This window comes from Dipodomys ordii, unplaced genomic scaffold (assembly GCF_000151885.1).
Source record: "Dipodomys ordii isolate 6190 unplaced genomic scaffold, Dord_2.0 Scaffold83, whole genome shotgun sequence".
Taxonomy (NCBI): Eukaryota; Metazoa; Chordata; class Mammalia; order Rodentia; family Heteromyidae; genus Dipodomys; species Dipodomys ordii.
The window spans coordinates 48501-65031 of NW_012267299.1; the positions used below are offsets into that span (position 1 = coordinate 48501).

At 42.0% G+C, this 16531-nt stretch overlaps 1 pseudogene; it reads right to left on the bottom strand.

Moving 5' to 3' along the window:
- Window positions 1–3570: 3570 nt before the first annotated feature.
- On the bottom strand, window positions 3571–4771 carry LOC105992371 (annotated as a pseudogene).
- Between the last annotated feature and the right edge of the window lie 11760 nt (window positions 4772–16531).

The window sequence follows — 16531 nt, forward strand, 5'->3', positions numbered from 1 at the left end:
TTTTTTTTGTTCTTTTGTTTGTTTGTTTGTTTTCCATGGGGATTGAACTCTGGGCCTGGGTGCTGGCCCTGAGCTCTTCAGCTCAAGGCAAGTGTTCTGCCACTTGAGCCACAGAGCAACTCTGGTTTTCTGGTGGTTAACTAGAGATAAGAGTCTCATGGATGTTCCTGCCTGGGCTAGCTTTGAACCTCCATCCTCAGATCTCAGCCTTCTGAGTAGCTAGGATTACAGGCATGAGCTACCAGTGCTGGTGATCTGTTCACATGTTTATCTCCAGCATAAAGAGCTCAGATCTACACAGCTTTCTTGTCATGTCCAACCCAGTGTGACAATCTCCTATAAGCAATTACTTATTCTCTCCCTCTCTCCTTCCCTCCCTTCCTTTCTCCTAACACCCCAAGTAAATAATTGGAAGGACAATTTAGCCTAAATCTAAATTCCAGGGATATAGAGATGGATCTATTTGTTTATCTATCATTTATCATCTGTCTATCTATGTAGATATTTAAACATAGATGATAAACATACATAGATATATTTCCATATATATATATATATTTCCCCTATGATTCTTAAAAAAATAATAATATAGCAGCCAAAAAACACTTCCAAATCAAACGCGTCAGCTTTATTGGACGCTTCCATTTCCTCCTAAAGTAACAAGTTAATACTTGTTCTACATTTATGTAATTAAAAAGATCCTTTCTGGTGACTTCTCAAAACAAAACAAAAAATCATCTTCAAAGACAAATTGATGACTTGACTTCTACAGAAAGAAACCGGCTGGTAACATTTAAATAATTTCATGCCAGACTACAAGAAAAAAAAGTAAAGTCCTGATGGGTAGCTTCTTTCAGAATGAATATAAATGTACTGAGAGGTAAAGATCTGAGATTGTTTTTCCCCATATGAATACCTGCTTTTTATAAATGATAATTCCTTTTCCTGTCACTCATGCTTGCTAGATAGGCTCATTACCACTGAGCCACACCTCCAGCCCCATTTTGTGCTGGATATTTTTTTGAGATAAGGATTTTCTTCTTTCTGAGGAAGGCACCTGGGCCATATCCACCTATTTTACATTTCCTGTCATTGCTGGGACAAGTATGCTTCATCACAACTAGTTTCTTTGGTTGAGACCAGTCTCTCACACTCTCTGTCTTCCCCCTATCATAGCCCTTCCAAACAAGACATCAGCACCAGACAAGAAAAATTCCAGCCCAGATAGGGGGTGGCCAGATTATTTACCCTCTTATTGTCTTCCTTTCTAAAATGATTAGATTTATTGATTTCTAGCTGAAATTCAAAATGAATAATTTCTTAGAAAAATAATAAACTACTCTCTAATATCTAAATTGTGAAATAAACTGATAAATCTTTAGGTTCTTATAACTCATAAAACGATCATGGAGTAGTGGAATTTTGTGTCCAGACATTGTCATCTGTTCTAATAAAATCTTATGAATCCAATAATTTGAAGAAATACTTCTGCAGTAGAAAACTCCCCTTAGGGAAGTGGCGCTGTGGCTCAAGTGGTAGAGCGCTCGCCTTGAGCTGAAGAGCTGAGGGACAGCGCCCAGGCCCAGAGTTCAGGCCCCACGACTAATCAAAGGAAAAAAAAAAAAAGAAGAGAAAACTCGCCTTAGGCAATTGCTCTACCTCTGTGTATGTGTGTGTATGTGTGTGTGTGTCTATGTCTCTATCTGTGTCTATGTCTCTGTCCCCGGCTGTGTCTATGTTTGTGTCTGTCTGTCTCTCTGTGAATCTCCCTTCTTCCTTTCTCTCTTTCTCCTTCCTCTGTAATACAGCTATAATTTGACCCTTCATTCTGGACTCTTTGAGGTCCATGAGTGGGAACCTCCTCCAAGGAAACAGAATCTCAGGAAAGAAAGATGGAAAGTGAAAGTGAATTGCTCCCTAATGCCTGAATTTAGAGGATTCAGACCCTGGGCATACAAAGCAGTATGTTACCCATGGAAAGATAGTCTATAGAAATTAGAAAGAGGCAAACAGAGGATCTGGCCTTGTTGATACGTAGTTAACTGCATCTCTGTCTCTAGAGTAGGCTATTCAGTACTGAGAAATACTTTCAGTAAGGTCTTTCTTTCTTTCAATAATTATACTTTTTTGTCTAAGCTTTCTTGCCTTTTCCTCTCCTTACCTCAAAGATATCTAAAATAATACAATTTGTATCTGAATAAAATGAACCTCTTCTTTTGGATAATCTCCCCACTAGGAAAATTAGCTTTGAGTTATCTGTTCACCTTGCTCTTTTTTTTTTTCAAATTAAAAATTTCCTATTAGCATGACTAGTGTAAGATGAACTCTCGCTGGCTAAAGTTGACCTGTTGAGCCTTTCTTTTTTCAGATTTTGCTGCATAGGACTCTGTAGTTTCCCACAAAAGAATATATCTACTGAGATCTTGGAGTGAGAGAAAAAAAGGAACTGAGACAGTTTTTAAGAAATGGCTTTTTGCAACAAACATCTTAAGAGCTATCAGAATCATGGCAAATTCTCAATAGTAATGTGGTTCCTGTTTCCTCAGCAACAGAATTCTGGCATCACATCATTTGCAACAATGGGACTATGCACTTTATATCGAAGAAATTATTTCTGAGAAATCACATTTAAGAAAAATGAGCATAAACATCACTAGTTTGGAGAGATGTGTCAATAAGGAAATTGGGAAAGTGTTAAAGGATATAGATCCGTAGTTTTCCATAACAATGAGTAGTGTTTTCCTTTGTTTTGATTTATTTAATGTCCTATGGGCTATATACTCTTCATGATAAAACTGCTTGGGGACTTAAATCTCTAATTTATGTGAATATGTATGCACTCAGAAAATTCATTTCAAGACTAGAAAGCTTTCCTTCCCTTTAGCCCCAAGGGATCATGAAATAGTTGTCCCACATAGGCAACACAAGCTTGTGAAATAGAGGCACAGTGTCAATGCCTAAAATTTAATTTCTGACTGTATAACTATCACTAGTCTAAGCAAAGCAAACCCAAATTGTTGCTTTCACTCAGGCCAACTAGAGAGGAGACAGCCCTCATTTTAAGTATTCTTTTAATCTTCCCTGACAGAAGCGCTAAGGGAATGTATTAATCTGAAATCATAAACTGGTCTTGTGACATGTTGCCAATCTATTGACCACTAGAAGAGGAACAACAGTGAATACTAAGAGCAGAACGAAAGTAAGAACTGAGAAACACAGTTGAGTATGTGGACTGGAAAAATGATGAAGAAAAAAGAAATCAGGAAAAGGAACCAGGGCAGCTTACATGTTATTTCAGAGCCCCAAGGAAAAACTTCCTAAAGGAATCTTTTATTACTTTGAAAGTCTTGAAGATAAATAACTAAATGCCATTTATTTATTTTAGCAGAAAGGCCCCATGGTTTGGTGAAATGCGTGGGATGCTAGGATATTAAAACTGTGGAATTTCTGGCACAGAGATTAAAATTTATAAACACAACTTTCCTAACATCTTTGCTTTCTATCTTCAGACTTTCTGTATTTTTTTTGGAGTTACAGATAAATCTTTATTTCAAAATCTAATCTACCAAACTAGTGTTTTCCACCAACTCAGGGAGCAGAACCCTTCACAGGCTTCACAATCTTTTGCTTAGGAGCGGCCTCGGCCTTTGTGGGAGCCTTAGCAGCAGCCATTGCTGTCTTCTTGGTGCTTGCTTAGCCTTTTTGGCTTCCTTGGCAGACCTGATAGCCTGCTCTCGCTGAGCTTTTCTAACTTCTAGTGTCTGATTCCTCTTTGCCATTATTATCAGCAAGAGATGCACCAGTGATGGCCCTTTGGAATTGGACTGCAGGAAGGGTTCTTTTCTTTTGAATTTCTTCCGACTGTCCCTTTGTGGGCTTTCTTCTGTAGAGGACAGTACAGTTTATCTGTCGAGGATTCCTCTGGGAAAGGAAGGCTGACTCCTATTTTGCATTAAGAAATGGGAAAACCTTCCTGTCAGTCCTGGTGTAGCACCTCCTGTGCCCAGAATAGATCCTGTACCCGCTAAAACTGCAGTTTGACCTTCCTGGTGGGGGTGGGCAGTCCAGAGAGAGGAAAGATGGCGAAGAGCAGCTTTATGTATTTTAAATAATAGTAATAATTGCAGGCATTTGATAAGAACTTTACAAGTGTAGAATCACCTAATCCACTGATATTCTCATCATACTAATAAGGAAACTAAGACTTTCCAAAGTTTCACTGACATCTCCAAAACACAAAACCAGGATTTGAACCTACAGAAACTTGGCATTAAAGCTTTGACTTCAACTTCCATGTTTTTGCTTTTTTTATTTTTTGCCAGTCCTGGAGCTTGAACTCAGGGCCTGGGCACTGTCCTTGAACTGCCGCCGCCTTCCCCCCCCCTCCTCCTCTTTGCTCAAGGCTAGCACTCTACCACTGGACACTTCTGGCTTTTTCTGTTTATGTGGTACTGAGGAATTGAACCCAGGGCTTCAAGCAAGCTAGGAAAGCAATCTAGCACTAAGCTACATTCCCAGCCCCTGTTCACTGCTTCTTAAAGAAAAGGGAATCCAAGTTTCATGTGTGGGTACAGAATAAAGCTGATCAAATGGTAAATTGTAATATGTATCACTTAAAAGATGTATTCCTCAAAAGTCTTATACATTAAAAAATAAAATTAAACTTAGAAATATTACAGAGGGACTAGAAGTGTTCTCCTAGACAGAAATCCATGCAAGGCATTGTCTATCAATCACAAAGATTTTTACCATTTTTGCTGTTGACTACCATTCCCGGATTTTTAACATTTCAAAATATAAGACATTAGCTGATATCTTTTAACAAGTTTCAGAAGTTAGCAGCCATTATTTCTTTGACATTTCTTTTTAATCTCCACTCTTCCTTTTATCTTTCTAGGAGGTCTGATGATATATGTTAGATTTTATAATCACTTAGTCCATGAGACTGTGTGTATGTATGTGGGGGATTTCAGTCTATTCGTTTTTGTTAGCCTGGGTAATTTCTATTTGCAAGGTCCCTGGTTTTCTTTTTCTCCTTTATCCTCTATTCTGTGACCAAACCCATCCACATATCCTATTATGACCATTATATTTTCAGTCCTAAAGTTTTCTTTTTCTTTATATCTCCCAGTTCTTGCTGAAATTTTCTATTTTGTACAATTTTTCAAGTGTTTTCATATTGATTAAGTATTTCTCACATCTGCTTTAAAATCTTTGCCAGATAGTTCTTTTTCTTGGTTTGTTCTCTATTTTTTTTTTCCATGTAGTTGGAGATCTTCCTAGTTCTTGATGAATAATTTTCTCTTGAAACCTGGGCCTTTGGGCTATTATGAAATTTTGAAAAAAAAGTTAAGTATTCCTTTTAGCTGGATTTTTCTGACACAGTGCTGGCATGGTAAGTGGGCTAGGGAGCAGGGACCCATTACTGCCAGTTTGGCAAAGAAGCCTGAGTTCTTTACTTGGCCTTCATTGATACCCAAGATGGGAGGCCCCTCATTACTATCTAGGGATGATGAGATCTTGCATCATTACTTGAGCTTTTCTGACATCGTACAGGGGAAGATGAATTGAGAGTGATTTGTTATAGATTAGTGAGGGTAGAATTCTAAGCTCTCGAATAAACTTTTGCTAGCAAGAGTGGGTTAGGATCACAATTTATTATTATTAGTAGTAGTAGTAGTAATGGGGCTTGAACTCTGGGCCTGGGTGCTGTCCCTCCGCTTTTCAGCTCAAGGTGAGTGCCCTACCACTTGAGCCATAGTGCCATTTCCAGTTTTCTGGTGGTTTATTGGAGACAAGAGTTTCATGGTCTTTCCTGCCTGGGCTGGCTTTGAACCATGATCCTCAGATCTCAGCCTCCTGGGTAGTGGGTTACAGATGTAAGCCATTGGTGCCCAGCTGAGATCCTTGGTTTTTTGTTTTTGTGCCAGTCCTGGGACTTCAACGCAGGACCTGGGTACCATCCCTGAACTTCTTTTGCTCAAGGCTAGCAACTCTACCGAACTTGAGCGACAGCCCCACTTCCAGCTTTTTTTGCTTATGTTGTATTGGGGGAATTGAACCCAAGGCTTCATGAGTACTAGGCAAGACTCTACCACTTAGCCACATCCTTGTTTTGATGGGAGTCTTTTCTGTGTCAGAGGTGTGTTGAAGTTGTTGGTTAAGTTTGGGATATTATGAGATAGGATAGACTATGAAACAAAAAAGAAAACTCAGAAAATTAACTATCATGTTGTTCATTTGGTTCCCAGGCCCAAACTAGTCTGTTTTCTCTATAGCTTTTGGCATTTTCTTATGCTATGTTTTACATGTAACATTCAGGACTTCTAGCTGTACTTATTGGGAAGAACAGGGATAACAATGTCTATTCCTGCTTTCCACAACTGGAAGTCTGAGTAGACCCTTTTATAAATAGAATCATATGTTAATCACTAGGAGGTATTAATAGTAAAAGGAACTTTGAAATTAATCTTCTCCTGGTTAATAATAACACCTTGATTTATCACTTTATAAATAGACTTGCTTCAAAGGAGAAATATCTACAGATTATTTACACATTTTGGGATATTGACTATGCCTGTTGTATTTCAATATTTGAATTAAAATTCTTCTAAATTGGGCTTGGAATGTGGCTTAATGGTAGAGTGCTTGCCTAGCATTCATGAAGTCCTGGGTTCGATTCCTCAGTACCACATAAACAGAAAAAGCCTGAAGTGGCTCCATGGGTCAAGTGGTAGAGCCCTAGCCTTGGGCAAAAGAAGCTCAGGGACAGCGCCCAGGCCCAGAGTTCAGGCCCACGACCGACAAAAATATATATATACTTTTTTTTTCCTTAGCCGGACACCAGTGGCTCACGCTTGTCATCCTAGCTACTCAGGAGGCTGAGTCTGAGGGTCACAGTTCAAAGCCAGCCTTGGCAGGAAAGTCCATGAGACTCTTATCTCCAATTAACCACCAGAAAACTGAAAGTGGTACTGTTGCTCAAGTGGTAGAGCACTTGCCTTGAGCTGAAGAGCTCAGGGACAGCCCCCAGGGCCAGAGTTCAAGCTCCAGGATTGACCAAAAATAAATAAAAAATTAAAAAAAATTTTTAAAAAAATTCCTTAATGGGGCTGGGAAGGTGGCTCAGTGGTAGAGAGCTTGCCTTGCATGCTCGAGGCCCTGGGTTCGATTCCTCAGCACGACATAAGCAAAAAGAAAAAAGCCGGAAGTGGCCCTGTGGCTCAAGTGGTAGAGCACTAGCCTTGAGCTGAAGAGCTTAGGGACAGCGCTCAAGCCCAGAGTTCAGGCCCCATGACTGGACCCAAAAAAAAAAAAAAAATTCCTTAATGGCAACCTGAATATGTTTCCAAGGTAAGGTAATTCCTTAAACTGTCCAGTGCTTGTCTCACATGCATGAGGCTTGAGGGGTTTGATTCCTCAGCACTACATAAGCAGAAAAAGCCAGAAGTGGGTGCTGTGGCTCAGGTGGTAGAGTACTAGCCTTGACCTGAAGAGATGAGGGACAGTGCCCAGCCCAAGCCCCAGAGTTCAAGCCCCATGACCGACAGAAAAAAAGAAGATGGAACCATTGACCCTTTTAAGAGTAAAAGGTGTGTGTGGGGGGAGGGTAGTTGTGGAGGTGGGAGAGAAGGGATGGTAGGGGGAAAACAAAGGAGGAGGCAACAATGCTCAATAGGAAATGTATTCATTACCTTGCTCAAGTAACTATAACCCCTCTGTATAGCATTTTTACAATTAAAAAGTACTAAAAAAAAGATTGAAAGGTATGAAAGTCTTTTGGGGGGACAGGGGGAAGCAAGATAGATAAGATTAGGAGACAGGAAAGTTATATTATTTTTAACAAATATCAAAGGACCAGACTCTGAACCTAAAATCAGAAAGTCAACTGAAAAAGCAGATCAGCTCCTAGCATAATTGGGCTGGTACTGAGGACTGAACACAGGCCTGGGCACTGTCCTTGACCTTATTTGCTCAAACATGCTACCCTTTGAGCCACAGCTCTATTTCCAGCTTTTCCGTGGCTAATTGGAGATAAGAGTCTCAAGAACTTTCTTGCCAGGGCTAGCCTCAAGCTGTGATCCTCAGATCTCAGCCTAAGTAGCTAGGATTACAAGCAGTGAACCACAGGCACCTCCCTGCCTCTTGTAGCATAATTTCTTTTTTTTTTTTTTCTTTTGGGTCCGGTCGTGGGGCCCAAACTCTGGGCCTGTGCGCTGTCCCTCAGCTCTTCAGCTCAAGGCTAGCACTGTACCACTTGAGCCACAGCGCCACTTCCGGCTTTTTTTTTCTTTTTTCTTTTGTGGTGCTAAAGAATAGAGTGATAGAGTGCTTGCCTTGCATGCCAGAGGCCCTGGGTTCGATTCCTCAGCACCACATAAGCAAAAAGAAAAAAGCTGGAAGTGGTGCTGTGGCTCAAGTGGTAGAGCGCTAGCCTTGAGCTGAAGAGCTGAGGGACAGTGCCCAGGCCCAGAGTTCAGGCCCCACGACTGGACCCAAAAAAACAAACAAAAAAAAACCTTCAATCCAAGTCTGTAATGTTTTCCCTTTTTCTGTTTATCTCTATGTAACCCTGTTATATACTATATACTTGCTAAAACTTTTCAAAAGAACATTTATCAATAAATTTTTAACTTCCAGATTTGGGGGAGGGGGAGTCAGTACTAGGGTTTGAACTTGTTCCTTGAGTTTGTAAAGCAAGTGCTTTACCATTCAAGTCATACCTTATCCCATTTTTGTGTCAGATACTTTTCTTTTCTTTGGTGGGATGTGGAGGGATACTGTCCCTGAGCTTTTTTGCTCAAGGCTAGTGCTCTACCACTTTGAACCACAGTTCTACTTCTGGTTTTCTGGTGGTTAATTGGAATTAAGAGTCTCAGGGACTTTTCTGCCCAGGGTTGATTTTAACCTTGATCCTCAGATCTCAGCTGCCCTGACTAGCTAGAATTACAGGCCACCAATACCCAGGTATGTCAGTTATTTTTAAATTAAATTAAAAAAAATTGTTAATGTGGTACTGAAGAATCAAACCCATGGCCTCATGTAAAGGCAAACACTAAGCCACATTCTTAGCCCTGCGTCAATTTTTTTTTCCAGTCCTGGGGCTTGAACTCAGGGCCTGGGCACTGTCCCTGAGCTTCTTTTGCTTACGGATAGCACTCTACCACTTGAGCTTCTTCTGACTGTGTGATTCTCAGGAATCAAACCCAGGGCTTCATGTATGCTAGACAAGCAGTCTATCAGTAAGCCACATTCCCAGCCCTGTGTCTATTTTTTGTTGTTGTTGTTGGTTGTGAGGCCTGAACTCAGGGTTTGGGCACTGTCCCTCAGCTATTCAGCTCAAGGCTAGCACTTTACCACAGCTATTCAGCTCAATACTAGCACTTTAGGCTGGGAAGGTGGCTCAGTGGTAGAGCACTTGCCTTGCATGTCTGAGGCCCTGAGTTCGATTCATCAGCACCACATAAGCAAAGAAAAAAAAGCCTGAAGTGGCGCTGTGGCTCAAGTGGTAGAGCTCTAGCCTTGAGCTGAAGAGCTGAGGGACAGTGCCCAGGCCCAGAGTTCAGGCCCCACGACCGGAACCAAAAAAAAAACCCAGAAAGACTAGCACTTTACCACTTGAGCCACAGTGTCACTTTCAGCATTTTCTGCTTTTGTGGCACTGAGGAATTGAACCCAGGGCCTCATGCATGCAAGACAAGCACTCTACCACTGAGCCACCTTCCCAGCCCCCCCCCTTTTTTTTTGGATTGAACTCTGGGCCTGAGCACTGTCCCTCAGCTCTTCAGCTCAAGGCTAGAGCTTTACCACTTGAGCTACAGCACCACTTCCGGTTTTCTGGTGGATTATTGGAGATAAGAGTTTCACGGACTTTTCTACCAGGATTGGCTTTGAACCATGATCCTCAGATCTCAGCCTCCTGAGTATCTAGAATTATAGGCTTGAGCCACCAGGGCCGGCCCAGCCCCTATTTTTTTTTTTCTTTTTTGCTGGTTGTGGAGCCTGAACTCTGGGCCTGGGCGCTGTCCCTCAGCTCTTCAGCTCAAGGCAAGCGCCCTACCACTTGAGCCACAGCGCCACTTGCGGTGGTGCCAAGGAATCGAACCCAGGGCCTCATACAGGCAAGGCAAACACTCTATCCCTTAGCCACCTTCCCAGCCCATCCAGCCCCTATTTTTTAAGATAAGGTTTTGCTTTATTCCTCAACTGACCCTGATCTATTCAACACAGAACTATTTTATGTTAACAGTTCCAATCACTTTCATTCAGGTTTTAAAAAGAATGCTTTTTATTTGCCTAATCTCAATTTTGTATCATCTGACAATCAAGATTTCTTTCAAAATTTACTTGAGCTAAATAATGTTTAATTTTTGACCAATTTATTTGAACTATTTCCAAATTATTATTAATTCAAATTACTCTTAGGTGAATTTCTTACTAATTGCTGAGTTAGTAGCACTTTACAACTATCATTATTTGCTGTCTAGAGATTTTACAAGTATTTCTTTTACAAAATTTCTGTGTGTGTGTATGTTTGTGTGTGTGTGTGTGTGTGTATGTGTGTGTGTACATATAGTCCAGTACTGGGGCTTGAATTCAGGCCTCTTGTTTTCATTTGGCTTCTTTGCTCAAGGCTATTGTTTTACCTTTTGAGCCACACCACTTTTTGCTGGTTAAATGGAGGTAGGTCACATGAACTTTTCTGCCTAGGCTAGCTCTGAACCACAATCCTCAGATTTCAGCCTTCTGAGTAGCTAGGAGTACAGGGGTGGCCCACCAGAACCTGGCTAACACTCTTTTTGTCCTGATTTACCCAGGTACTCATTTTACAAAACAATTTTTCAAATAGAAAATAAATGTTTTGTATAAATAGTTACAGGTTATTTTCCCTGTAGACACATTAAACTTACATTTAGGAAGTGTTATTTATTTTTCTTAGAAATCTATTCCTATTTGGAAGCTTTTTTCACACATGCTAGATATCCAGTAGCTATCAAGTTAACATTAGGAAATATTGAAACTGTATTATTTGGTTATTTAAAATATTTATTTAATGTGCTCCACGGATTAAAATGGTCTTTTAGTTTCAAATTTTAAGTTAAATAAACTAGATGTTTCTGTAAAATGATTGCTATTACAAATATAATTATTAACAGGTTTATTAACAAACAAGCTGTCTTTGTAAAAGTTTCACAAGACTTTCTAAGATGTCCTGTAATCTAGAAAGTATTAGAAGGCAACATTTTCAAAACGAGTACACTTTTAAGAAAGATAGTGGAATAGCAGGCATTTTTACAGGTACTACGTGAGGAATATTTTCACATCGTCTTAGGAAAGAACGAGCATGTTGGTATGCAAAGTTTAAATATTCATATCCAGTAAACTTATAGCTATAAGAAAAATGGGGGAGCTGATACGAATTCAAGAGCATTCTTTGACTGAGGTATAAAATGTCTACCTCGCTCCCATTTTGTATTATTATATTAGACGTTAGAATATCCTTTTCCCACGATGGCTGGTTAAGGAGAGAGGGCAAAGAAACTGGTTTATATGAGATACAGAATTGATCGTGTAAGACGTAATTTTCTGTCTTTTGATTTTGAACCAGTTTTCCGCTAGATACACCATACTTGTACTAAGCAGCCAGCTGTCCCCGACATCCATCTCCGCTGCCATTTCTGCTTTCTTTTTTCCCCAGAGAAGTTGCAATTGTGTGCTCGTGTGATCCGCGGCGTGTTCGGTACCAAACAGGCTCCCGGGGTCGGCTGTCACCCGGGGTCACGGCTGGGGCGGTCTTTACGTGATCACACTCGTTGTCCCTTTTGCTCGGGTGAGGGGCCCACCACGCCGGGAAGAATCCGCTGCGGCCGGGCCGGGGCTGGTGTGTCGGCCGCAGGAGGCGCGAGAGCCTCCGTGAGTCCAGCTCAGGGCCGAGGCCCGTGGCTGCAAGCCGGCTGGGAAACCGCTGTCGCGCGCCGCCTCTCACTCGACGCAAACCCGCAGGCCAGGGCCAACCCAGGCCGCGGTTTTCCCCAGCCCGAGCCCCAATCCCGCCGCCGTCGCCAAGGCGACCGCCGCCGAATGTTCCCGCGGCGGGCTCCGCCCCCTGGCCAATCGGACCGAGGCTCGCCCGAGCCCAGATTCTCTTTGTTCCGCAGCCATTTCAGGCCCCGGACTGGAGGCAGCGACGCTTCGGCGGAAGGCCCGAGCGCCGGAGGCCTCTGGGATGGTGTGGGACCGGGTAGGTGGCGTGAGGGTGCGCAGCCGGGGCCTGCAGGGGCGGGAGCGGAGGCTGGGGAGTTCCAAAGCCGCCGGAGGAGCAGCGCCGGGCCGGCCCGGCCTCCCCGGGCCCGCCCGGCCGTTTGGAGCCCGGCGGCGGCGGCGGCGCGGTTCGAAGCCCAACAGCTGCCGCCCCGGGCGCCCTGCGGGGCCCGGTAGGGACCGCCTCGGTCCTTCAGGAGCGCTGGCTCGGAGCCCGGAGCCTGTTAGGGGCGACGGGAAGGAAAGGCCGCTGCTCGGGAGGGCTGGCCTGGCCCCCACGTCCGCAGGGGAAGCCGCGGCGGACGGCCGCTCGGAACGCCGGCTTGCGGCCGCTGGGTCCGGGCTGGCTGCCGGCGGCGCGCCGGGCTTTGTCCCGCCGTGGCTTCGCTTCTCCCCGCCGGCCTCTCCCGGCGGGTCTGCGGGCCACACGCCGTGTGGACGTGACCGTGTGGGTACACGCACGCACACGGGGGTGCGCGGGTCGTGGGTTGTGCTGGTCCTTTCCTCGGCTCCGAGCGCCGCCCGGCACCGGGCACCGCCGCCGCCGCCGCGGCGAAGCCGCCTCGCTCAGGGAAGGGCTTTTCTTCCTGGCAGAACGATCTCGGGTTGTTTACTGACGTAAACAACAACAACAACACAGTCGACCGGAGTTGGCCGGAACCGCTTACCGTTTAAATCTGTTATCCGACTCACTAATCAGGTTGGGCCTTCCAGTTGGAAGTTGGAGGCTGTCCTCGAATTGATGTTAACAGTATGGAGCATTAGCTCCGTAGCCCGGTTTTCTAACAGGGCTGACGAATACATCCCCCTCCCCCCCTCCCGCCCCCTTAAAGAAGGGATCCATTTTAAACGCTAGGTGTGGAGTATGATAGGTATCTGGAAAGAATCAGGTTGTGAGACAGCTGGCCGTGCTGTGTGTGTGTGTGTGTGTGTGTGTGTAAGATAACACAAGTCCCTGCTAATTTTTAATAGATTTTTTTCATATTAGATTAAAAACTTTTCTTTTAGAGCTGTAAGGAAATGTAGTGAAGTAGAGGATTCAGTCTTTGGAGAAAGCATTGTGTTTTCCTTGGATTCCCGCCCTCCCCCTTCTATCTTGCCCAGTTATTACCAGAGAATGGCTGGCCCAAGTTAAAAACTTTCTCTTTTGCAAAAGAGAAATGGTGTCGATTTCTCATCCTCTCTCTTTTTTTTTCCCTAATTGACATATGCTTTTCATGTGCTGCATCACGTTGTATAAATGTATACATTGTTGGGCAGTAGGGTTTTTACTTCTGTGCTTTAACCAGCCTGTTGAAGTGTTAGTGCTCCATTTTCTTTTCCCTAAAAGGGGGCCACCACCTTGGATTAGACTTAAATAGTTGCATCATCCTAGTCAGGATTTTTTGTTTTTAAATTGTACTTCTTCCTCTACTGCCAAAAGCCATTTGCTATTGTAGGTGAAATTATGATATTCTGACTGTAATATTTTTCCAATGTCAACACTTACTCATTGTTTTTATGGCTGTGGTTTTTCTTACATGTGCAGTGTTAAAGCCATTGTATGAACGGGTTTTCTAAGTTACATTAAAATGCAAAATCTTATATTTAGAAGAATTTCTTGGATTTGTTAACCATGTTGGGTTCTGCATTTTTTTTCCTTTTTAAGAAATCTGGTTATAAAAGAAGCCAAACCAAGCTACATATAGGCAAGAATTATTTTTACTGATTGTGGTGTAAAAATTATGAATATTTCTTCCTGTGATTGATATTTGAATACCTATTAGTTCCCAGAGGATCCTGTTACCCCCAAAACAGTTTGAAAAAATTGAATTAAAGTTGTTAACTGATGAGGTTTTTAAAAGCAACAAAGCGCAATGCTAAAAGAGAGTGAAATTTTCCATGTTGAGGATCTTTCTTGGTTCAGCTATTGAATTAGTAAATACCTGGTGAATGGCAAATGAGGAAGACCCGTGGGTTATAGAGAGGATGAATGTTACCTTGCAGACCTATATTGTCAAGAGTGGCAACTGTTACTGTGTTAAGTATAGGTGGGGATTAAGAAGGAAAAGTTCTAAAAGCCAGGTTTGATTGGGTTGTCTCCAGACTTCCATGCTAGATAGGGTTCTCTGAATCTCTGTCAGTTTGTGTAATAAATAAGAATATTAGCATTTAAGAGTCAGTAGCCAGCCAGATGCCCATGGCTCACACCTGTAATCCTAACTACTCAGGAAGCTGAGGAAGAGCAAGGTTTGAAGCCAGCCTGGGTAAGAAAGCCTGTGAAACTTTTACCTCCAATTTACCAGTAAAAAATTGGAAGTGGACCTGTGGCTCAGGTAACAGCACTAGCCTTGAGCAACAAAGCTCAGGGACAGTGCCTAGTACCAGAGTTCTAGCCCTAGGATATATACATACATATACACATCACACATACACAAACGCACACACGTTAATGGCCACATGAAATATTGGTATAGGAAATAGAGATGGAAGTTTGCCTTGCAGTATTCTCTTATTCCTAAAAGGCAATCAGTGACAGAGCAAATATTTAAACTGGTAACTGAGAAGACCACAAGGTTTGGATTGATCATTTTTCATATTTAACTTCATAAAATAAAGCAAAACCTTTCAGTATAGCAATTAGGAGTTCTAAACAAAGACTACTGAGATTCAAATTTTAGCACCATCTGTGATTATCTGCTTGACCTTGGGCAAGTTGCTTAATCTGACAGTACCTTGATTTTTTTTAATCTCATATTTAAGGATTAAATGAGATAATTCAATAATCTCTCAGAACTCTGGCCTGTATAGTGAATACTCCGTAAATAATAAATTCTCTTCAATGTTATCAAGGTTCACCATTTTAGAAAACTATAGGAAGCCATCAGTAAAATAGTAAAAATCTATGTGACAACTATGCAGTAACTATGAAAACCCTTTAGTACAGAAGTGGCACTGTGGCTCAGGTGGTAGAGTGCTAGCCTGAGTAGAAACTGAGGGACAGTTCTCAGCCCCTGAGTTCAAGCCCCAGGACTGGCAAAAACAAAAAACAAAACTTTAGTGGATTCATCCAATATTTTTTCTGAATGTATTTGATTTTCACCCTATTGAGATTTATGGGAATAACCCTGTGTTCTGCTTTTTTTAAATCTTGCTACCGTAATCTTTTATTCTGCTATTGAATTATTTTGTCAGTGTCATTTAATGACTGTATGATGCTTGCATGAATTTCTCAAGAGTTTCTAGGTTTTTAATAGATACTACAGTCTCAAAATCTTTGTACATAAAACAATTTCTGTCTTAGATTATTTCCTTAAGATAGAGTTCCCTTGGGTGAAAATACTGCGTAAAGTATATGATCATACAAAGCTCACGATCCAAGTTGTCAAGTTGCCTCAGGGAAAGTTTTTCTTGGTGTTTGGTTTTGTTTGTTTAGTTTTTATGAGACGGAATCCCAGGCTGGTTTCAGACCTGGATTCTCCTATCTCAGTTTTTCCAGTTCTGTGTTTACAGGTCTGCTCTGCCACACTGGGCTTGCTTCAGGAAATTTAACAATAGTATTAAAATAAATTGGAGCAACATAATATTTATTATCCCTGGTGATTGAAATAAAAAGGAAGAAAAAAACAAACATGTTCTTGTAATGTGACAGGCATTATTTGGAGACAAGATACATTACTTTGTGATATACATTTAATATAAATACACTTAATATGTATAAGTAATACATAAACAACACAGAATGTATGTAGATAAATAATACACATTCTATATATGCTTTTATAAGCATTCTTATGTATTAGCCCAGTATTATACATGGTAGTTAATCCAGTCAGAAACCACATTATTAAGATGATTAACTGAGCTGGGAATAATAAATTGGTAAATTACAAAATTAAACCATGTAGAGCTTAACTTTCCACATATATTTAGAAAAGGAAAAAGAAATCTTTAGATGTGATTGGTAATGAATATATAAAGCAGGATTTTAAAGTGAATGTATGGCTGGGAAGGTGACTGAGTGGTAGAGCACTTGTCTTGCATGCATGAGGCCCTGGGTTTGATTCCTCAGCACCACATACGCAAAAAGAAAAAAGTTGGAAGTGGCACTGTGGCTCAAGTGGTAGAGCGCTAGCCTTGAGCTGAAGAGCTGAGGGACAGCACCCAGGCCCAGAGTTCAGGCCCCACGACAGGACACCACCCCCCAAAAAATAATTTAATAACATTGTGGGCATTTATGTTACATATGCCTTTCAAAAAGTACTCTTGTGGGGGCTGGGGTGTAGATCAG